Source organism: Acyrthosiphon pisum, chromosome A2 (assembly GCF_005508785.2).
Source record: "Acyrthosiphon pisum isolate AL4f chromosome A2, pea_aphid_22Mar2018_4r6ur, whole genome shotgun sequence".
In the NCBI taxonomy this organism is placed as follows: Eukaryota; Metazoa; Arthropoda; class Insecta; order Hemiptera; family Aphididae; genus Acyrthosiphon; species Acyrthosiphon pisum.
In genome coordinates, this window is record NC_042495.1 from 1,949,480 (window position 1) to 1,975,862 (window position 26,383).

The 26,383-nt window shown below is 27.2% G+C and overlaps 1 protein-coding gene across 6 annotated transcripts in view; it reads left to right on the forward strand.

Moving 5' to 3' along the window:
* The window catches only part of LOC100165174 (cGMP-specific 3',5'-cyclic phosphodiesterase), a 105,344-nt gene that overhangs the window by 16,779 nt on the left and 62,182 nt on the right, over positions 1-26,383 (forward strand). For 5 of the 6 annotated variants that reach the window (XM_003247095.3, XM_016807583.2, XM_008188692.3 and 2 more), the window contains exon 2: positions 3,781-3,882. The exons of the other annotated variant lie outside the window; for it this stretch is intronic. The gene's annotated coding sequence lies outside the window, so the exon portion shown is untranslated. The remainder of the gene's footprint in view (positions 1-3,780; positions 3,883-26,383) is intronic. 6 annotated transcript variants of the gene reach the window in all.

Consider the following 26,383-nt stretch of genomic DNA (forward strand, 5'->3'; position numbering starts at 1 on the left):
CTTGGTTCAAGTTATAAGGGTAATTGGCATCGAATGACATGGGCTAATACGTTCCAATTACTGATTCCGTAATAATTATCCGCATTAGAGAGGTACTCACTACTCGGATACCGTAAGACGGTGTGCCCCATAATTTATTATTTATTTAATCTTAGGTTTTTCAATTTCAAAATGCCTCCTCCGTTGTAATTCACGCGAAAAGGACTTGAATTTTATACGCGATTGCTATACATCGTTATAGTGAAGTTAAATACGTATACGGCTAGCATTACCTAACGGTGGTATTGTATAATATTATAATATACCTACAGGTAGATAGGAGAAAAATAATAAAGGCGTTCGCTAGTATAATTACAACGAGTGCAACGAGTTTAACATATTTATTTTTTTCTCATGACATTGTTAGCGAAGCAAAACTAGATTTGATTATTTATCGAAAAAAATAAAGATAAGGGACGTTTTCGTGAATGTTGTACTCGAATCGAGATTTTTCAGGAAAAAAAGGATTATGTAGGTTCGTTATTCTTGATGATTTGTACGACTGCGAAACATTGATTTTTATATTATCGTCCTTACATATTATTATTATTATGTCCCTTAATGTTTTAGTGTCCCTTTAACGATTGTATTTTTCATAATACACGTTAGTACGTTACATGTGTAACGATTATATTTGTATCAAACTAAACATAAAATATTTTACATTACTTATTACACTTCAGTAATATTGTACGGTTGTGTATTAATTGCCTACGTTTAACGAAACGAGTGTAGTAGATTTATTGTATGCATTTAAAAACAAATCACATATTTTTTGTTTATTTTAAATTCTAATCGAATACGAATTTGTTTTAATAAAATTCACACGCGTGATAGTTAACACTATCGCCCGCTATATCGAAACATTATTAATCGAAACACAACGGACAAACACAAAAATATTATGAATACATTACTTCGAATAGGTTTCCAGTATCCACGTCATAGTTCTCACCGCGAGAAACGGTACCTGAATCACGTCTTAAATATTAATCAACAATATCATTGTTAATATTTGAATGTAAAATATATGACGTGATTAAAAATATACAATTATCACCAGTAAAAATGTCCAAACGTCAATAACAATAATATTGTCGTCAGCTGACATAATAATATCACAGTATATAGGTATATGGTAAGATATACGTCATGATAATAATAAATTATACGCATTGTACGATTAAATTCGATAATTATTATGCGAACAACGAAATGATAAAGTTCCGTTGCGACTTGCAAAAGATAGGTATAGGTACCCATCTATCTACAGTGTATCTTCATCGTCTTGCCGAGGAGTTTCTTACTAGCTATTGTAATAAGATGTGTAGGTAGCTGCTGGTATACCTAGCTATACTACGACAGTATATATTATACCTACTCGGTATCGCTGTTAATCCAACGTCTTTAACTCGGTTTAATTTAACCGTTCGTGCTCGCGTGCGGTTGTGTTCGGCGGAGATAAAGATAATCGCCACCACTCTCCAAGCCCTCTCCGCTGTTTATTGCGGAAAACCTACAGTCATCGACAGTTCTCATTGTTTCGGCGGCCACAAAACGACACCCGGGGGAGTGCACGCTCCCTCTGCGGTTGGCTCTGGTCCAGTCCACGACCGTTATCGTGTTTGAATGATCACGCGTCTACCGTGTGCATGTTGTGTGTTTGTGTGTGTGTGTTTATATACAGGGTGTTTCGCCGTCCATGCACACTCCCTATTTTTCTTCAAAAATGTAGTTCTTTAACATCTCACTATTGGAATAATAATAATAATATATCAGATTACTTAAACTTCTGTTTTTCAAATATGACCCCCTCCCCCCCCTTATTTTTTACCGTAAACGTTTAAGCGGATAGTTTTTCTAAACATTTTAGCGTATCAATATCAAAATTTGAACGAGTCGTTTTTGAGTTATTTAATTTTGTGTACTAAGGGGCGATTTCACCAACACAGTTAATCACGGTTAAAGTTAACCGGAGTTTAATCGGCCGAATTTGGCCGGTTAAATATCTGTTATCAGCCGATTAAGCGTTAACCGTGATTAACTGTGTTGGTGAAATTGGCCCTAAGAATAATATAGACTATGCGTGTTTAGAAGATATGGAGGCTACAATAGCGATTTGAAAATTTTATCAATTCAAATTAATCCATCAGCATTTATGTATGTTATTTTACATACAGATATGTAAAATTGGTTCAACTATAATAAACAGTATTAAACACTATTACATCTACTTTATATTCTTGTAAAACCAACATGATTGGGATATTAATTGGGGGAGGGGGGGGGGGTAATCTTATTTGTCACACCAAAGTTTGTTCGGACATTTCAGTATTTACCATGGTGTACTCGAGGAAAGAAATGGCAGTGAGCGAGCGTGGTGAATCACTCTGTATACATAATAATAATAATATGATACATTGTTGTGTTTTTCTGAGCAAATGATCCCCACGTGCGAGCGAGGCGGAGACTGCAAGGAAATATTGTGTCAATGATGCAGCATCGTCTACGCGTATACATATTACATATAGTGCGACGGCGGAAAGGAATTGGTGAAATATAGTGCGGACGAGGAGAAATAATTAAATCGATTCGTGCGCCAAACGATATTTCATTCGGTCGGACCTCGTCGCGACGTTTTTATATTTATATTATTAGGTTTTTATTTATTTATTATTTTTATTTTTCGTTTCCGAATAAACCGTGCTGGCGATATTGTTGTCTCCTTTGCGTATATTTTCCAGGCGCGTGTATATTAAAAACGATCATAATATAAATTGCGAATTTACGACGCTTCGTGGGTTACTTTCTTGTATTATTAAATAGAGGACGAAACATTTTACAACAAGTAACGACATTTGTTGGATTTCTGCGAAATGTTGATTTGTTTTGTGAAATATGTGAGTTTTAATATTATATAGTCACATCCGATTTCCATCTTGATATTTCTTTTACATCATTTAATCAACAACTTTATTGAAACTTTCATTATTTAGTAACTTTTACTATTTATTTGTTTTACGTGTTTTTATTTTTTTTAATATTAATACTTCTTACCACATAAATAGAAAAACAAATCATGAAATGAGAGATGATATTCTTATTAAAAAGCTTATTAAGGAAAGTGCATTGCATCTTAATAAAAGTTTTTCGTTTAAAATTATATTTTACCTCAAAACCACAACATATTTGTATTAGGTAAGACATGTTTTTACATTGTTATTAATTTCTTTGATTATTTCAACGTGTAGAATTGTTTATCATAGTATTAGTTATAGAATAATCAATACTTATTAGCTTTAAGAAATTGTACAAATGTTTGTACTTTAAATGTAATTTGCTGTATCAATATAATCTGTTAACAACTTTTCTAATATACTATTAGAATTTAAAACAAATCAATTATACAATAATTATTCTTATACTTCAATGAAGTGTTGTTAAACGAGTAAAATACATTTTAACTAGGAAAATAATTTTCTATAATAACCAACATTTTTATACTTATTGGTACTTGTAGGAACTATTGGTTTGAACCTTTATATAAAAGCTAATTATAATTTATAATAATTGAAGTAAAAATAATATTCAGTCTTAAGAAGAATGGAGGAAGTATAGTTAAGCGTTGTCAATTGTCATATGTTGTTACATATTGTCATGTGTGACGGGTGTATCTATAAAATGTTTATAATCAATATAATTTACAATAAATATTATCTTAATCAATACTTTTATTTGTAGGAAAGAACACAAAGAAATGAGTTCATTAGTTGGCTGAGTAAATTAGTGAAGAGATACCTCCGAATCTAACTCTGATATCATAATGTCTCAAAAAAACTACAGGTATTTAAATTAGTATCTTAATAACTGTAATTTTAAATAAGAATTTCAATACATCATAATTTAGGTACATTCAATTTGAATAAACATAGTGAATATAAGAATATACCCTGAATGTGTAGCATTGACGCATTGTGTGCAGCACTAACACTTGAGAAATTATAATGTAATATAATACGCACAATATAAATAAATAAGATACTTACCTAAAACCTAATATAATAAAAATAGTATTATTATATCTATTAACTACGGAACAAGTTGTACATTCTACTGTTGTAGATATATTATACAAATTACAAAGGTAGATACCTAATAAATCAATGTATAAGTAATTCGATTGATACCTACCTACCTAAGTATTTGAATCGGTGTTTTGAATAAAGCTCATTTTGAACGAAACTTAAAATTGAAGTTACCAATATTTTTCAAGTATCTATATGAAAAAACTAAAATAAAAACCTGGAAGTATTATCATTAAAAACTTTTATATATAAAAATAACGGGCTTCACTGCATTTTATAACATAAATATTCAAATGTTGTAATAACAATAAAAACTAATAATACTCTATACCATAATGGTTATGAAAAAACTGGTTTAAACCTGGTTATATATGGCGCATGTAAGTGGGACAAGGTATTATGAAAAGCTCATTTTGAAACCTTGTCATATCTTCTGTACTATGTTATTATAAGGCTATACAGCTGCATAATACGCGTTTACTTATACAAAATTGTATTTTATCGGACCCTGGCAAAATAATATATGATACCTATTAATGTTGTTAACTTAAAATAGTTATTCTGTATTCGAGTGTTTAAAAAAGTCAAATTTCTATGTAGAAAATAAAATAATTTTTAGAAATGATGAACATTGAATTTGTTAGATGTTTCATAAGAATTGTATATAGAAATACCTAATCTATTTACCTATATCAATATTATACCTAGTTATGTGAGAAATGTATATTACTAATATTGTAATTATTTAATTTATATGAACTATTTAGTGAATTTATATTTCAAACTGTGAACTGATGGAGCCCCACACGAATATGTTCAGTGGGGCCCATTATCTTCTTAAAGAATAAATAAAAATAAAAAAAAAATTATAATATACATATAGTATAACTATACTATAAGATATAGATGATAAGTTTGATTAAGATATAAATTTCGAATATGATATGGTAAAATGCACTGTTGATAGAGGTATGATGTAAAGTTGAAAATATTGAATTTTATATAAATGCTATTTTTAAAATTCAATTAACTAGGTAGATACTAAAAAAAAAAAAAACCGTAAACGTCGGAATTGCCAACAGTTCATTTTTTTAAATTAGATCTCGGTTGATCCTTATCCTGGTGACTAGAAAATATAAAACGAATACATTCTTATTATATTTGTAACAAATAACAAAATTTAACAATTTAAAACAAAAGTTTTCATATAATATATTTTGTATAATATATGGTAAACACATACAAATACATTGTACGTAAATAGTATCATCGATATATTTTAAGCTATGATCAGTGCGTCAACTATACTTCTGAGTAAGTGGGTACTTAAGTTTAGACATGGAAAAATGGCAGTCGAAACGATGAATTTGCATATAAATTTAACACATTTTCCGGAGGTGATCATTTAGAATTAGGGAAAACTCAAAGTCTTTATAGCTTATACCCAAAGTAATGAATCGCTTTTGGTAAAACTAACTTATTCAATTATTTGAATTAATTCAACTCGTGAAGCAAAAATATTATGTGGACATACATTAGGAGCAAATTATTGATTTTACATAAATTATATACAGTGTGATTCACTATAGGTACATCTTCGTCTCCATTTTTCTTTTAATTATAAATGTATTAAAATACGAATTTTTGGAATTTCAAGTATATTTTAGCACTATGTTTTCAATAAAATTGTCAATTTTAGATTTTTATACAATTTAAGCAATGTCAAGTGGTGATAAAAACTCATTTTATACAAATGAGATTTGAAATTTTTTACTGTAAATTGTTAGACAAATGATTTTTGAAAATTTCGGTGTATCTAAATCAGAATTTTAACAAGTACATTTTGAGTTATTGAAGTGTAAGTTATAAAAAAATTCATCTGATTATCAATTTAAATTTATAGACATAAAGTACGATGTTCATTTGGAAAAGTTGATGTCGCCATAAGACACCCCATGGTACAAAAATCTAAATATTTAAAAACATGGCCCTTAAGTACACTTAAAAATTCAGAATTTGAATACAGGAAAAATGGAAGTGGGCATGCTTGGCGAATCACCCTATATATTTTATTAACGACCATTTGGTTAACTTACAGTCCTTTCGTCTCGCCTTTCGTACTGAGTACCGTACAATATGTGTGTCGTCGATATAAAATATGAAATATATTTTTGTATTAAGTATAATCTCTAAAATCCAAACCCACTTATTGTAATATTTTAATATTTTAATAGAAAAAAAAAACTAGTTTTGAAGATACACATTATTTACCACTACTACCTACCTATATAATGATAAACGGAGAGATATTTTTTTGCGCATTATCATACAACTCAACAATTTCACCAACGTAATAAATTGACGTTGTTCAAAATTTAAACGACGTTTCTAAAATAAAAATAATTGAAATTCAGTTTGCATCTTTAACTATTATTGGAATTTTCTGTATTTGGTTTAATTTAAAATATGATATACAACTTATAAACATAAATGTTCATTACAATATTTTAAAAATTATAACTTTATACTTCGCATGCTATTAAATAATATGTTTTAATTCATTGTAATTAATAATTATCATTATCATAATACATGTACACATTGACTAATAAGACGCGTTCGATGGCCTCACTTATTTTATATTATATTGTGCATTTCTGAATTAATTGGAAATTTAACACTGATTGGAGAATACATGTTTTGAATATTTATCATGTACAAAGCTAGGGTTCAGTACCAAGTTATTTGATTAAATGTTTAGTTTTAGATTTATTTTAAGATTTGAATATTTAATGTAAAAATGAATATCATTATATTATTTTAATTAAATTCAAAATATTCCAATAATCTTGAGAAATATTTTTTTGTTTTTTTTTCATTATTTATATTTAAAATTTAAATTGATGGTTGCTTAATGCTTGTACTATTATTATGTTTAAATATTCAGTATTATGATTGTCAGAAAGAAAAATACTGATCAGAATCATTTTTTGAATGAAATTATTGATCATTGCAAGAACAGTGCACAATCCAGTATCTATTGTTTCGTATGGTACAGGGAAGTTTTTAGGTTTGCCTCTATTATGTACTTAGTTTAGCTGGGCTGATGGTAATTTCACTAATTTGCCATCGTAGGATTTTTTTCTTTAGACTTTGAGCCTTGGTCTTAATGACCAATGCAATTATCACATTGTGAAAAATGAAACAATTTCCTTTGTGGCACATTTTATTGTTAGATATACATTATACGTAATATACATAATGCTAGCCGAATATTGTCCATTAGTAGGTTAACATTCGACACGAAATTATAGAATTCGCGAATTTTTTACGGTAAAAATCAAAGTGCTTTTAAGAAACTTAAGCTTTGACAACATAGCTCTAGCAAACAAAAGAAACATGTTGTTAAATTAATAAAAATAATTAATATATTTTTATTCTTTATAATTAAAAAGTAAAAACTATAACACTAACTGATTTAATAATAAACTGTAAATATTTTTGATTAAATCACTAAGTATCTATACTAAATGTACTTGTTTATCGTTCCAATATTATATTATTATGAGTTTACAAAAATAAATCAGAAGTATTTTAGATATTATTTGTTTTTTACTAAATATGCAAAAGGCTTTTTAGTTCTCTGATATTTCTGTAACTGAGAATTAAGTATTTGATATTATTATTATAAATTTAAAAATGTTGACAATTCTAAAACTATAGGAATTAAACTATATTTTTGGCTATAGTTGCACATGATATGACTAAAATTACTAGCAATTTGTATTATTAAAGTTCTCCATTCACATGTTGTAGTATGTACCTATATAAAGAATTCGCTCAGAATAAAGTACGTTCACAAAAGATTATGTTTACATTTATTATTGATTTTTCTGGAGTATTTGACAAAATATGTACATTGCATATCTGAATAATCTAACGGCCTTAAGGAATTAATTGACAATTCAGGAAATTGTATTTACTGAACTACCAGCACTTGGGAATTTGTAATTTTGTTTACGGATTATATAGGTAGTCGTTATTATTGTTTTCATAAAAACACGACAACGCCATAGGTTTATATTAAGTCTTAAACTATTTGAATTCCTCCAAATATGCCTAAAAGAACTAACGAAGTAAATAGCATGTTTCCGTCATGAATAATGTGTAGGATTGTAAGTACCTATATCTACTATAAATGTATTCATTGGTATGTATTTTTAAATGGATTTAAGTTTATTTATTTGTCCAAGTAATAATTTAACGGTATCGTAGAACCTTACAGAATTATATATTATCTTGTAGGGGGTATCCGAGATTGGAGTCTTAAATCTAACTCAACTCTAGAAGTTTAATAATTTCTAACATGAAAATAAATCTTTTTTTCGATATTTTATACCTATCTCCTTAAATAATATTTCTAAATCAATTATTGTTGTTTTATTGCTACACTTTAATTGATAAATATTTTTGAAATTCGCGGAGTTATAAACAAAAATGTAAAGGTACCTATATATTATAATAATTAGTCTATAGGTAGACAATATAGTTTAATTTTGAATAATGATTAATGATATTTTAAATACCGAGTTTAATAATAAATTATTAATTATTTATATTATATCAATAAACCAATAATATTCAGTCATCGAATTCTGGAGGGAGTTTCAGAGGGCCAAGTTCTTCTACTACTTTTTTAATATTTTAGGAGCACCCCTTCTAATTATTTTCATTAGAACGGAGAGACGGTACATCTTCAGAAGTTCAATCAAATCCAAGTTACCATTCTTTTATTTCTAAAATTCGAGCACTGTACATTATTCATTAACACATAATTAAAATGTATTTTAAGGCCTATTATGCATTTTTCATTGCCAATTAATATTTTATTATAATATAATACTATAATTTATTTGGAGTGATTATTATTACGAGTTATAGTACCTAGTTATACTCTACAAATAGTTGAAACAATAGTTGTATTTCTCCTATTTCAATTTAACCTTCTTCGTTATGATATATATATTATATAGGTAATATATTTTGTAAGATATATTAACTATAATAGCATTTTCATAATCTAATATTCTTCATATTATGAATATATTAATTTAAGAAAAACAATTTTAAAAAAGCATCTGTATTTCACATTAAAATATTATTTTAAGTGCATTTGCTTATTTTGTTTTGAATAAACTAAACTCGTTGAGTGATAAAGGTTTTAGGTACTGAGTGAAACAAAGAATATATTAGTTTAACAATCTTGTTTTATACTCTGGGTGCAGTGAAGAATCTATTGATTTTACATCAACGTTTTCAGTATGAATGAAGTGAAATGTATTTATTAGTTTCACATTGATATTTATTTTTTAAAACATTCTGCGTGAACAAGTTTTTTCTATTATATGGAAAAAAAATTATCCAATGACTTTTTCTAGCATCTTTATAGCTCAATAACGCAGTCTCTGTAATACTTCAAAGTGGTGATTTTACGATTTTCTTTATAGCTCCTTTAAGTGACAGGAAAATTTACCGGTAGTAACTGTAAAAATAGTTCAAAGAAAGTCAGCAAATATGATTTTCATCCCGCTTAGAAGAATTTTACGAATATAATATATTTTTTGCATTCAAAGCTAATAATACAGCTCATAATTATTATCTTGTGAAGATGCATCATGTGAGTGAAACGAGTGCCCCAGTATTGCACACAGTGACGCATCCTATATGGCTTAATTTTAAATTCTGAGTACGGGGTGAAGAACGTATTGGTTTTACGAATGTCAGATGCGTGTGTTTTTTTTTTTTATTATCTCTGACGTCGTCTTTAGAAATTGTACAAAAGCTTCAATCTTTAAATTTGAAGGTGGTTACTGGTAGAAAGTTATATCTACTTGGTAAAAATCCTTAGTAGGTATTTTTGAAACCATCAGGGAAATATAAAAACATATAACAAAAAACGAGAATACTTATTGGGTACAAGCATCATCAGTTTTTAACAAACATTTTTGGTGTAATTCAAATTTAAATAGCCGCAGATACCAAAAATTTTCTCTAGATAATATAGTTTATATTTGTGTTTTCTTTAAATGATATAATTTTAAAAACTTTTTAGCTCTTTTTGTGCTATTTATAGACATTTCAAATTTTCCATTTTTTTTTAGGTTTTAATCAAATTATGTTAAAAACGTTTTTGATTGAAAGTCAAAAATATTGAAGATATAATATAAGGTGATTCTTATAAAAATTTGAAAATATTGATTATACTTTTGATGTTCATATGTTAACAAAATTCAGGTTTTCCATTAAAGTTTATACTTTTTGTCCAATTCAAGTTACGAAAACACTTTTTTTTTTATTTCAACACTGATCAGTATCAATTAGTGTCTGTATTTTTATCAATTTATAGTATCCAAGTTATTATGAAACTAAAAAATAATTTATTTATTAAATATCACAATGTTTTAACAAATAATTATTTGAAAATATGTTAGACTTTACGGTTTTATTATATTATATTATCAAACTATGAGAAGTAAACTGTTTAACACAGTAGGTACTTATATCTATATATAATATAGAATATTACCAAGTTGTCATTGGCTTATACAAACAATCTCCAGTTGATCGTCATCACTATAAAACTACGTTGGCACAGTTATCTAAGCGCCTTATGTATATGAGTATTGAGCACATATAAATATATATTTTATATATTATCATATTATATGGGCATAGGATTAATAAAAAAACCTGTCGTTTGTTTAGTAATATTATGAGAAAGGAAAATATGCGTATTTAGTTTACGAGATATTAAAAGATCTTGTATTATAAATTATTTGAATGAAAATAGGAATATCGCAGTTGTATAGTTTTCTAACAGGAAACATTTTATGATGGTTGCAGATAGAATGAAAACTAAAATAAATACAATTTCTAAGTTTTAGTCTTATAGAACCAAGCAGTAATATTAATTTATATATTTTGTTTTAAACTGTCTAAGATGACAAAAATACATTTTTTCACAAGCTACCTTACAAATTAAATTGTATACAATATATTTAGGTACCTAGGTATTCATATTGTGTTTTGGTATGCATGCATTTTATTCATGATACATTTTAAAGGGACAAACTTTGGCGAATACTAATTAATGACTAGACTTGTGTCCAACGTGTAACTATAAAACATGTTAGTGGTTAGGTACCTATAATACGGTATAAATAAGTAGATATACTGTCATTTACAATAATATAGCATACGAGTCTATTTCCAGTGCAATATCATACTATAAATTATAATAATTATGACTCTTAAATAAAATTGATCCTCTTTTTTTTTTATGTGAGTAATAAGTAGTAACTATAATAAGATAAAAAAAATCAGACAGGATACAGGAATAGGGTGTTGGGAATTTGTTTCGCTTCGTTCATTTTGATGGCAGAATAGTGTTGTTTATTATTATTATAAACATGAAAGCAATAATAAATCATTGTACTCAAAAAGGATACTGAGAGGCATTCGGTTTCCTATATAATAGTATTAATATTAAAGGGTATTTTTTTTTTAAATTTTCAATTGCTCATGAAATGAATTTATAAGGGTATCAAATTAAAGAATTCCTAACTACATTGTCTATAACAATAATAAATATTATTATAATTATAAGTTACCTATACGAGTATAAATTTTAAAAACCAGAAATACATTTTACATCAAAAAAGTTATTCATATAGATATATTAGGTAGGTACTCTTAATTTAAAAAATAGTCGATAGATAGTTTTCAAATTAGTTAAATTATATCTAGAGTCACATTATAATATATTAAATAGGTACTTATTAGATATTTAATAACATTTCATCACAGTTACATGTCATTAATGTAAAAAAAAGGTATAACAAGATAAAGCCATGGTTTTGTTCACCTTTTAACATTTAGACATTTCTAAAAAATGCTTTACTTCATTAGTTACAAAAATGATAACATGCTTTAATTTCAACTTTTAAAAAAATAATACTCAACAATATCTTATAAATAAAAAATATATATTTGATTCACACTTAAATGTGTCACATTCTAACTTTGACGGATTATCAAGAACTTTAAAGATTAAAATATATTAATAAAATATTTTTTCAAAAGTAATTTCAATTATATTAAGAGTAATAATCTTTAAAAAAATGTCATTATTTATCAAGCCCTAAAAACTTAAATATTTTGGATGAGGGATGGGTTGACATCAAATGTCAAATTTTAAATGTCATATTTATTAGGTTAATTAATCAAACCAACCAGTCTAAAATGAGTTATAATTTAATATTAAAATTACTTTTGGATATTATGATAATATTATGTATTAAGTACCTACTACCTATTAATTTTATATAAAAAAATGTATTCTTTGAAAACTAATATATAAGCGTCCATACATTTTTTATCAAACTAATCATCACGTATAAATTTACACAAATTAAAATTAGTTGTTTTATAAAGGGATAGATACCTACATTAAACGACAAACGTTCTCGATGTATGTATAAGACCAAATATGTGTAGAGTGTAAAAATCTGAAGTTCGCGTGTTTCTGACGAGCGCAGTTCACACTGTTTCCCCGTCAATTTTCCACCAGGGAGCTTATTGGTCTCTTAAAATGTGTTTGCTGGCAAATTAATGGAGTAGGCTCTGACCTTGACGGCACATCCGGGAAATGGCCTACTTCACGCACAATCACCCATACTTGCCCTCACTCGTCTCCAAACCACGTATTGACAGAGGATTTGTAAAACAGAAATTCATTCAACTCCAGATGGCATCGTCCCCACAGTAATATTATTACCACCGTCATCATCACGCGGGATACGGCCGGTGGAAAGAGAAGTGGTAACGATTAATGTCCTGTGCAGGTATTTCCCTAAATAAGAGAGACATTTCACAGTAGCCTGTGAAAAGGATTGTTATGCATTTGATGCGTGTACACTGGTAATGTGACAGAATAAGGGAAACTTTCCACTAATATGTGTCCCTTTCTTCAGGATTTAATTTAACACCAGCACCATGCACCCTCCGGACCAACCGTGGACCTCTCGTTACAAAGTGCGTGGGCGCGCTTATATACCTTTTATATTATTATACCCTTATAACCGTATATACCGTATATAGGTCTTTGGACGAAATCCTAATTGCCAACCACGGTGGATTAATGGTAAACGGGTTTGAACTCCGAGGTCGATCGGGACAATTATTTGTGTGTAAGCTCTCCGCTCTTTTTCTATAATATATTATACTTACGGAAATACCATCGTATCACATACGATTAAACGATAAACAGTAGGTTACTACATATATTATTAGGTATATATATTTATTTTTTCAAATGTGTGTTTTTCTTCTCTTGTTTATTTATGTATTTGAAAATTTACTACCGCAGTCGAAATAAAACCAATCGAAGTGGATGTCGATAAATTACTGTTTGTTTTGTTTGCAGTGTTCGAAATCATATTTTCCGACAATGGGAGTAGTTGGAAAATACGAAAAGCTTTTAATATATCCCAATGTTTTAGTACATAAATTATAATACCTAACATTAAAATAATATATACTATACAACGTCAATGTCAATTAATAAACATTTTTTACATATATATATAGGTTTATATTTTTATATATCCTGTGAACTACCTACTAAAAATAAATTATAATAAAGTATACACTGTATAGTAATAATTATTATCGCCATAGTGTTCATAAAAAATGATTTTTATATTGAATCATATTTTTACGCATTTAAACATGGTTAATTATTTTTTTGAATATTCGTTTTGATAAATAATTTTAAAATGTTTGTGATATTGACGGACTCAGGCCGAGAATCTCGTATAGCTATATTGGCAATAGGTAAATATATTAACAAACAAATTAAATTTTCTAGCGTACCTATTTATTTTACCCTTTGATCAGGCTGCACTTGGTTATTTTATTCCTGAAACGATGCATGCGTAGTCGCCATATTAAATTTGAAATGAAATATTTTCACCGAGTTATAACAGAGGTTTAAGACTTTAAGAGTAACAAAAGCACAAACAATGCGTCGTGTCGTAATTATATTTTAATTTGTATAGCCGCTCTCAAAATTCAAGTTTCACTTTAACAGTTAAAAATATACTTAGTACTTGTATCAGTAATATCAAATATGTATAAGTACCCTGTGAGTATAGTACACTTAACTAAATATTATTTTCACTTTGTATGTTTTAAAAAATAACAATATTCACTTTCAATAATTATTGTAAAATCGTGGGTGATTTACTCTGCTTATTAACGGCGTTTTAATTGTATATAACATCATATAATGTTTATTGGCATCGGTATTCAATTAGTTTCACAAGTGATTTTTTAATTTCCATTAATATGTTATTATAATAAATAGTAATATACCTATCTAATAGTGTTAATTTATATTTTAATTAAGGTTTAAATTAAATGAGTTTTGCAATTGTTGTTTTAAGCTTTTAAACAAAGGAGTTTCAGTATTTTCTTTCAGCGCCATTTGTTCATTTGTTCTAAGTACTCCATTTCAACTAATGCAAAAGTATTTTCGGTCGATTAGAAATGTATTAGAAAAGTAAAATTATTATAATAACAATTATTTTTTTAATGGTTCAATCCTTAATGGAATACAGTTGAACTTAAATAATTTAATATTTATTTTATGTTATAAAGAAAATCAAAAATGTTTTTATATAGGTATATTGAATAATCAAAAATTTTAACTCTTGAATAGAATAAAATACCAAGCAAAATAAAAATAATAATATAATAAATCAATATAAATTTAAATTTAAATTATAACACATAACAATAAATTATACGCTTCACGTCAAACCGCTAAATAATAATATAAATAATGAAAAATGATCAAATCTGATACCCAATCATCCCCGTTATGCACTTTTATAGTCTCGTAAAAATATAATATATATATATATATATATGATGGTTTATACAATAATTATTTCTACGTTACTATTTTACAATTGTTCAATCAATGTGATTCATGTATTGTAATAAATTGTTTTTACTTTTCTAGTGCAATTTCTATGGTTTAAAGTATGAGACTTTTGTTTTCAAAGTAACATTCAGGAACTTTGTATTAATCATTGAAGGAAGTCTAATAGTTTTAATTTTGGTACATATTTAATGTAATCACATACATTTTGTGTTAGACCATGGATCTATATTACGACAAAAACTAATATCTAAGTACAACATCATGACGTATAACAATGATATACAATTATTTAAATATTATTCAATTAAATATGAAGCATTTTAGTATCGTTATAATATATACGTACTGTTTACAGACATTGAACTTAAATATATTTTACTTTTTCTCAAATTTAGGTGCTATAAATAACTATAATACTATTTGTTTTAATATATCATTTGATAACACCTTACTCGTATTTTCTAACATACCATCGCTAAATATTTAAGAAGTCGTTTCTCATATTAATCTTGCCGAAAATATTTTGTATAAGTTGTTTACTTTCCTAAGCCTTAATACATAACGTCCGTTATTTCATCATCACTATCATAATAGTATTATACGAATTATTTTAGTATTAATTTAACAGCATTGAGATTATATTATCTGAAATTAATATAAAATTAATATAAAATCTTTTTGAGATATTATGTGTTTCATACTTTTAGGGAATTTTAAAATATTTAATTTTTTAACCAACTAACCCGTAAACGAAGGATGAAAATCCAAAACGTGGTATTCCCAAAATTTTGAAAATTGAGTTAAACATTGATTTAAATGGAAAAAAAATTTAAGGAATTCGATTTTGCAGTCAGAATTAAATTATATCGATTACTTTTGTGAATAAAATCGATTTTAAAACTGATGTTCAAGTCAAACGTATTATTACCCATGTTATTTGTATTGGGGCATACTTGTTATAATTTCAAAACGTGGTATTGTCAATATTAAACTTTTCTTCAAAACGTGGTATTGCCGGCAATAATGCATTTTGCATTAACAAAAATAGGAACATCGTCAAAACGTGCTATTCCCATTAGCTTTCCAAAACCTGCAATACCACGTTTTGGCCTGTAAACACTTTTTTAAAGTATTAAAACTAAGTTTAAACTCAAAATAGATTAATTTTGACACCGCCAATCGTTTTTTTTTCATTTTTTACATTTGTTTACACCAATTATAAGTGTTAATTCATGTCATAGAACATGATATCGTTTTTCTTAATTTGTGAACATTTTGATTTATGGCAATACCACGTTTTGGATTTTTGCCCTTAAAATATCGTTTTATGTATAAAGTTATCATAAAAATGATAAAAGAATTCTTATCAAAGTTAATGATCAGAATTGACAAAGAATATATTATTATGTATTATTATTGTATTCAGGTATGATGGTAATGTTTACAATTTTTATTTCTATTGGACAGAGGAGATTTATTGAATGTAGTGTATTGTATGACTATTGATTAGGTACATACTTAACTTCTATTGTTTTAATTTTTATTAAATATTTTATAATTAATATTAATATATTGTTTGAACGGTTAATTACACTTTTAACATATATGATAATATAATATAATATAATATATTGTATGATATCAATTGTTAATTATTTACTTTGCTTGGACCTCGAAACGTTTGATGACGTTATTCGCCTGTGGGTTTAATTATATATCTACAATAATATTGTATTGTATGTATTATGTTCGCAATACAACCTAACTAAAACGCAATTTGCATAATATGACTAAACATGCGGGGCTATTAAAACATCGGTATTTCAATATGTATTTAATTATTGTGTAGCGAATATTAAAACATTATATACACCTAGGAAAATAGGTAAATTTAATATTAATTGTACGGCTGACATGATCGATCGGTAATTTCCATGGCTAAATCCTAACAAATACGCCGTTGTCCGTCTGTCCTTTTAATGTACTTATGCATTTACTGCATATATACCGGCACTTAAAACGATATAGCTATTTGATGAAAATCGAAGTTTGACCTAATTCGTACTTGTCATATACACACGTACATCTCTAAAGTAAGTTTGCTTTGCCAATCAGTGGGATCGTGCCAGTTTACCAAAATGTGAAAACCTAAGACCATGATATAATACTGTTTCGGCGAAATAACACAGCGGGGATGTGCTGATTCAGTGGTTTACACGGATCATGGATAGTAAACAGGTATATAACCCAAGTAAACCGATTTCTCTTTTAATAATAATATTTATACACCGTGCGGTAAACTCGGGATATCGGAATCAACTATTTTAATATAGAAAATAATGGTCTTTACAATAGACATTGTATTGTTTAAGTGGTAAATAACAGTCGAACGTCTTATACACACTTTGATGTAAACCACGTAATATAAATATTACGTTTAATACGCATAGTTAATTATTTCCAATTTAATATTATAATAAACATACTATGATGAATGGATAAAAAGCTTTAAACTATCGACAAGTACTGTTAATGGACTCGGAGTTTGTTTGGTATTCATTTTTTTTGTTACCTAAATATTAATATATCAAACCATATATATTTGAATACTCTAGTTGAGACATATTATAGAGACGATATTTGTTTTTAAAAGAACATTCAAACTTTATAGAGTTTAATATTTGAAGTTTGAACTGATTTATTGAATATTTCAGCACATGCCAGATTAAATATATTTAATATTACAATTGTTATATGTCATGTAGTGGTGCTTATATCAATGCATTATTTAAACCTCATATTTAAATAATATAAATAAATAAATAAAAATATAATTAATATATTTGTTTTTTTTTATTTTAGAAAATTTACAATCTGTATTACATGACACAAAATAAGTAAAATAGATGACTGACATAACACTATATACCTACATAATAAAAATAACACATAAAGCACAAGATGAGGGAAAGCATCTAGCGATGGAACCCTCCAAAATTAATATTAATAATATTTTTTCATATGAAAAATTACCTTTTTTTTTTTTTTAATTAAACAAGAAGTATGAGTCCTTGTGTATTCACAATCATTACGATATCACATATGATTATAAGCTTATAAATATTATACATATTATATAATCTTAATTTGTTGTAGGTACTATATTATATGTTTATCGAGTAGCTTTAAGTACTTAAATGTTCTTGTAAATTAATTATTGCCAGGTACATTTCATAATAATTATACGGGTTCTTTAAAAAATAAAAAATAATAAGTAATTTGAAATTCATTACATCTGTCGTCAAAAACAATTAACTAACTTAAACATAAAATAAATAATTATAATTGTTCATAGTGCAATTTACAGTAAACCGAATGTATAGTATATAGTATATAGCATGTTTAAATTATTTTTGTGGTAAGGCTCATTAAATTTTATTATTTTATTTACCATAAATAAAAAGATCAAAATGACTGTTTGACATTCAAAATATATTTGAATTATTTACAATATTATACGTAGGTACCTATAGTTTAGCAATAATATAGTAGCTTCAAAGATGTTATAAATTATAGCCTTGTAGAAATAAACAATCGTTTCGGTATTGGATGGTTTAATTCAATGTTTATGGATGTTCTTTTTAACTGAGATTAAAAACCAGTTAAAATAAACCAGAAATTTTTTTTTTATTAATGAAAATATTAATACGCAAAACGTTATCAATAATTTAAGCCACGAATGTTTGCCTATTATTGTCATATTTATTTATACGATTAAAAAATTTAAAAAAAACAAACTGTAATCGTTTTCATATTAGTGATCTACATATCAGTCTATACTATCAATCTATACTAAAAATCTATACTATCAATCTATCATAATAATTTATTTTAAAAAAAGTTAAAATTATTGTCATCATAGTCATCAGATTTAAAGTTAGATGAAATAATAGCAGTTATTGATACTAATATTTTACTATTAACAAGCTGCAATAAATCTTCAGCTTATTTAAGTCCCTTACAAGTTCGCATTATTGCATCAATAAAAATATACTATTTGCATCTAAACAAAATCCTCGAAACGTATATTTTTTGAGCCGTATAGTGATTAACAATATTGATATATATATTATAAAAAATTAGTAGACATAAACGGATTCCTGCCGATATGAACAAAATATGTTACATTTGCGAGGGACTATTTTTCCCGGGGGTTAACGTCAATATTTGATAGGGTTGTTATTTTTATTTGATTGAAACTATGTAAGGGACGTAGGGATCTATTTAGGTGTATTAATATTTTAGCCACGTTGTTTTGGGTTTTAAGTATAGACGTATAGACCACGAAAGGAAGTCTTTGAGAGTTAGTTTCTCGAAAAGCACTCAAGTTAAATGGAGAATCATCGATTTCCCATCCTGTCCACCTCACCAAGGTATATATATATATTATACACTTCTCAAACACGCATTCCTTATATGCGTTTTTCTCGCCGTCTTGCAAGTCATAATTTACTGCTTTTAACAAAAACTACTCCCTAAATATTCACAATAGACATTAAAAAACAAAGAACCGTGAAAATACACTGCACTATATGGGCCCATTATCTGTTTTCGCGTTCTAATGTGCTCTTCGTTTTACATAATTCAGCTAGAGATGTGGCAATATTAAAGAAAAAGGACTTTTTATTGTTATCTGAGCACTTTGTTCTACTTGTTGCTTTGAGTATAGTAGAAATGCTTTTAGTGGACGAAGAAAGGAAACGATTTGTTAAAAGAAACAACATACACATCTAGGTACTTAACAATAAATTACTTAATGTAGCGAAAAGTGACGTGAAATAATTCACTTATAGTTTTATATTATCATACTGAAATTGTTGAAATCTCGATTGAATTATTTTGATAGCTAGTACCTGAATAAATTTACTGCACGCCATGAGAAAAAAGATTATTCAAGTTAAGATAGGTACTGTGTTGTTAATAGATTGTATATCATAATATATCATTAAATCGTATCATTCCGGCGTGTTTGCTTTTACGGGTAAAATACTAGTAGACATTTGTCGGACGGTTGTTTGTCAAATAAATTCTGGAAAATTAACGACGCCTATATGGTTTCAGTGGATACACGGACTCGCGTTTTTAATGATTTGTAATAAACATAATATACAATGATTCATAAAGTTTATATTATTATCACGCGTAATAATAATAATATTTGCGCAACGCATTCAGGTCATGGCACTTGACCGTCCTTGCCACATAATATTATTATTATTATAATTTATAAACAACAGCGTTAGATACTCGTTTAATATTATACAATATAAACGATATTGTTATAACACAAAATATATACAACAATAATAATATTGTCTTATAATCTAATCGTGATTCGATTTTGAACGATCAGCCATGGGTTTATAATACGGGATGAACCTAATTGCAATAGAATCGGAGTAGGATATATTATTATTGTGTATGTTTAAACGACGTTGCACGAAACAGCTACATAGTAATCGCCAAAACAATGAAACAACTTACCATCGTCCCAAATCGTTACAATCATGGAAAGTAAGACAGGAGAATCAATATAGTCATCTATTAGTAGACGGAGAAATTTCAGGTTAGCAACTTTTCTTCTATCAACTATAATGATATGATAAACCAAGCTTATTTAAAATTGGGTTATAATCATGAGGTGGATGGTCGGTACCTACTTAAAATAAATGCTGCATATTTTAGGAATTTATGTTGTACTCTTTCAATTTGATCCTTACCACAAGAAGTGGAAGGATTCCATACAATAGCATATTCCGAAAGAAACCTTATGATTATAATATGTTCAATGTTCATATTATAATCTCCCTGCATGGCGCGTAAACATTTTTCTTTCGTGAAATTATTTTCAGTCTGTTTGTTGCACAGACCCCTGCATGGTGCATAGTGCATTACCTTTGCCGTGATCGTATGAACGCAGAGGCGTGACAAAAAAAATAGTATGTGTGGCTCGTGCGGAAAGGCAATTTCAGTCTTGGGTGAAATGTGGCTGTCACGTTGTTATTATTACTATTATTATTATAATATTATAATGTGTAAGCTCTATGTCCAAATATTTCGACAATTAATTGTTTTAATAATATTGTATAGAATAGGTCTTATACCTTTTTTTAAGTCTAGTTTTTATATTATAGTGTTTAAAGTAAAGTAATGTTTTCAATTGATTTAACTATTTGTCCTCGAGCTGCCGACACAGTATTTATCGGGCTAAGTTTCACCCGTGAAGTGATATTCTGTCATCATATTATTTAATTCGAGAATTTGTTTTTTTTAAATATAAAATGGTTGACGTTTATGTTTGATTAAATATATTTTGATCAATTGTTGTTTTTCACTCTCTTATAAAATTACAAACCAAAATCCACGCTTAATACGACTAGCTCCATCCAGAATGGAGTAAGTATTCATTCACACTATATTTTGATCAGACGTTAAGATTCCAAAAGTTTTCAGTTACCCATATAGAGGCAATAATTTAAATTACAAATCAGATTAACACCGACTAAATGTAATCAAACTCGAATAAGAAACTTTCAATACTATTCTACGAAGTGAATAATGAATTACAGAACTTTTATTTATTGAACTTTGTTAATTAATTTAAATACTTCACAGTAGGTTTAAATTATTTTCTTTAAAAAAAAATAAATCGATGTTTTAAAATATTTGGTTGTGTATATATTTAAAATTTAAATAATATACCTTCAAAATGATTATGAACAAAATGTGTTATTTATAGAATTACCTAAATGTTATATAATCACAATTTTATAATTTTAACATAAAATATTATATATGTTTTGATTTCCTTAATAATGTAACAGTTAAAGAGCTTAAGCAAATCAATGATGTTACTGATTTAATGATATTATGTATTTTTTTTTCTACATCACTTATTTAGGTATATCATTTATTTTAAATTATTAAAAAAATAAACTCTGATCATAGACTTCTCTATCACGCTTTGGTAAGCCTATTTGCAGGTTAGATGATTTGGCATTCATCACGTTTTTGAGTACCTGTGGTACCTATATATTTTCAAAGTAATATTCTATAACACTATCCTTCACTTAAAATGTAATTAAAACTGAAATTTTTTCACAATCAGCCCCAGTAACCTGGTACCTGGTGGTAATATTGCCTACCTGAATCAGCAGCGTGTCCTGATAAACATCTCACTCATGACATGAATGGGTCGTCAGTTTTTGTCTTAGACACATTGCCTGTACTTGACTGTGTTATTAGTGTTATTTCTTGACGTCATACTGTGAAGTAAACAAATTTCAAAACATATATAAAATATAGTTAATTGCTCATGCCTTACGATATGAAATATAATTAAATAACGTCTAAACCGGCTTAACGAAGGAATTGTTTTAAAACGATTAATTGGTGTAAATGGTTACGCGTATGATGATTGCTCAAATCTTCGGTTTTCTTAACTGTTTAAAAAGTTTTAATTTTGTTAAAAATGAGGTTAGTAACCTTTTTAGAAATCAAAGTAAAATGACAAAAAATGTAGTATAATATTAGCCTAATCGGACTTATGTCATACGCGCGAAACACATCGTTTTTATGTTTGATCCACCTATTTATCATAAACATTACTTACAATACTAATGCATTATTGCCTCTGATGTCGAATATTATTGAATATTAAAATGATACTATAATATGAAATTCACACGAATTCGAAATTATTTTGTTGAATATATTGTCATAATACTAAGGTCAAAACCTAACATATCTACAGCTGCACAATATGACGGACGGTTTACATATTATGTATAAGTAGAGGAGTTTTCTATCAATAATAATATAACAACGACATTGATATTCACTTATATATTATATATTATATATATTAATGTGAATGTGAATCTATGGAGTAAATGCGCCGAGTATGATGTCTATTTAAAAAAAACCCTATACAGAGTTTCAAATTTTGACGTATAAAGATGAACTACGATATTTTTACTATACATATTGTATAATATTATATATTATGGTTTATGGGCAGGAAATATGAAATATACATTTTTGTTGTCGTTGTTTTGAAAGATGGTTTTATTTTGAATTTAAATTGAGTTTTATATCATATACGTGTTTGTATATTATTATGTAGTAGACTAATGGAGTTTGACTGGTGTCATATAGCAATAGAACGTTTTTTCTGTATAGTTTTATATGATATAACAAAATACAGATTACAACATAAATAAAAAAATATTTGTATTCTGTATGGGTCAACATATTATTATTTAGTTTTTAGTACTAATTTAATGTGGGTTGTATAACGTCTTTGATCTACGAACCGTTCTAAATAAGCGTCAAAACTAATTATATACTTGTAGGAAAAAATTTTAATTAAAAATAAAAAAATAAATAAAAAAATGCATAATAGACGACTATATTAAGTGTAATATTAATATTATAAATATTTTAAAAAGTACAATCAACATATTTTACGATTTGACTGGAAAATAAAAATATTTATTTTACTATAAAACTCTCGATTTAATCAGAAAATAATATAGTCACAAAAGTGGAAATAGTGTGATAATAATTTGCCCAAATTTTTCATGGAAAAATAATGTTAAAGTTTTGAGAGGATTAGGATCATATAATAATATAAGACGTAGGGTTTCAGTTAGAATGTTGTTTAGACAAGTACCGTTTGATCTAAACCATAAACAATGCCGCAAGATATTAATTTGGCATCAGGTATTTTGTATATTTACTTCAGGAAAGTTTAATAAGGCTGTGTATTTTGCCGATTTCGTCGTAATAGTTTGAATTAATATTTATTGTGATATATTTCTGATTGGAAACTATAATAATATTATATTATATCGGCGCATACAAATTGGAATTTATTAAATTAACTCCAATATTTTATAATACTTTTTTAGAAAGACTATATATTATTTGAAATATATAGTTAAGATGATGGTTATTTACTTAATTGTATGCAAAATATTATTATATTTTTAATTGCCATATCCAATAATATTATCTTAATTATTTTTTTATAAGAAGAGCCACGGGAAATTTGCTGAATATCTAATCAATGTAACCACCTTGGAAAAACAGTTTTGTTATCAGGCTGTAAAAATTCGGAATATTATTGTGTTGAAATTAACCAGGAATATTTTAGGAATTCATATAGCTTACCTAAATTTGAAATGTTCACCAAATATTTATATTTTCATTTTCTTGACAGTACTCATAACAATTTCATAATATTTTGATATCTTTATAAAGATACCTAGTTAACATTTTCCACTTATTTTTGGTATTTTTTCGACTCATACCTATATTATTGTGAAAATGTAATAAAAGATTTCTTTTTACTGTAAATTAAACAAAAAGTTTAGCATACATGCCTGCATACCTTATATATGTAACGTTTTTAATTCAAAGTTTTACGAAATTGGATATTTAATAAACTTAAGTTAGTTTTGTTATTCAAATAATGTTAATATACATTATACGTAGGTAATCGAACATTTTCGACATTACGTATATCACTATTTATTATACAGTATATTATTATGTATTATTATATTATACAATTTTCAAATTATTTTGATAATATCATTCTATTTATACCTCGAACCTACTCAGATCGAGTATGGTATGTTGGGATTGATTTGTAAATAAATAATATCAGAATTTATTATTATTATAAAATATTAATAAGTGATTTATTTTTGGCAAAAACTATTTAAATATAAATTTTGTCAAAAATTAGTTCACCCTACCGTACTCCTAATAGAAAAAAAAATTACTAAGTTATAAAATGCATTTTATAATATCCTTAGAAATATAGACTCCACACAGTATACAAAATGTATCATTGAATTTAAATTATGCATATTATTATTATATCTATTACAGTCACATGCGTACTCAATGATGACGAGGTACAATCAAAACCTATACTATGCTATACTTGCTGGTTTTTTACAGTAATTTTCTATGTATTTTCTAATATTTTTTATATTTTCATTGCTAAATATTATAATAAACGTTGATATATGAGTTATTTCAGATCTATTAAAAAGTGAAACTAGTATAATATAGTTAGGTAGCCAGGTAGGTGCTAATTGTTAGTTACTTACAGTAAGTAAGTAACATTACAGAGGGATCATCAATGACACTTATCAATTTAAAAGTAGTATTAATTATCTTAATTGTGTTGGAACTGCATAGGTACCTAATAAAAAGTGAAAAAAGTAGACTACTTATATATTATACTCAACATTTTAATTTCGATTCAATATAAATGTGTGCGTTCGACTTGATTTAATTATCAACCTTCACTTCAAATTTAATTGAAAATATCCACGGGAATAAATGAAAGAAACATCAAAGGCGGTTCCTCTTCTGCAGATTGGATTTGTAAAAGTAAAAATAGCGAACACTGACTTCAATGAAGACGCTTAACAGGCATAGGCGCACATTGGGTGTGAATTTAGGGGGTGCTGGAATAGTTTATGTTACACGTGTCCATGGGGGGCTTTGTCCCCCACACCCCCCTTAATCCTAATACTAACTGCATTACATTAGCTTTAAATTTTTAATTAGAATGGGGTACCCAACTTTGATTTCGCGGGGTAACTTTGATACCCATATATTTTTATTCACCAGAGTACCATGATAATTAATTTTTTTTTCATAAAATGGGGTTACTTTGATATCACATTAAGAAATATAGGTATCGAAATTGCCCGTTGTGTTACTTTGATAGCATATTAAAAAATATTGATATCTCAAAAGATAATTTCAGAATTTTAAAAATTAAAACGTTAAAATATTGAACTAGTTGTAACTAATATTTAATTTTGAGAGTTTTATCGTTAACACTACAGAAGTTATCCATATAATAAAAACGAATTGTCATAAAACAGTAAAAATTATCAAAGTACCCTATTTACTGTACTACTTTTATTTTAAACTATGAAACTTTTTCGTATTTGTGATATCGAAAAATTAAAAACAATGTTGTACAGTCTATGTTCTCTTCTTCCTAGTAGGAACATTTGGTTCCATAACATGAACTATAAGTTTAGCCATAGTGGTTCTTATCCACGCAAAACAATTAATTTTACTCTGTTTTACATTTGTAAAACGGAGACCACACATGCGTGTGTAGGATCCTCTTAATAATATTTGTCATTCCGAATTT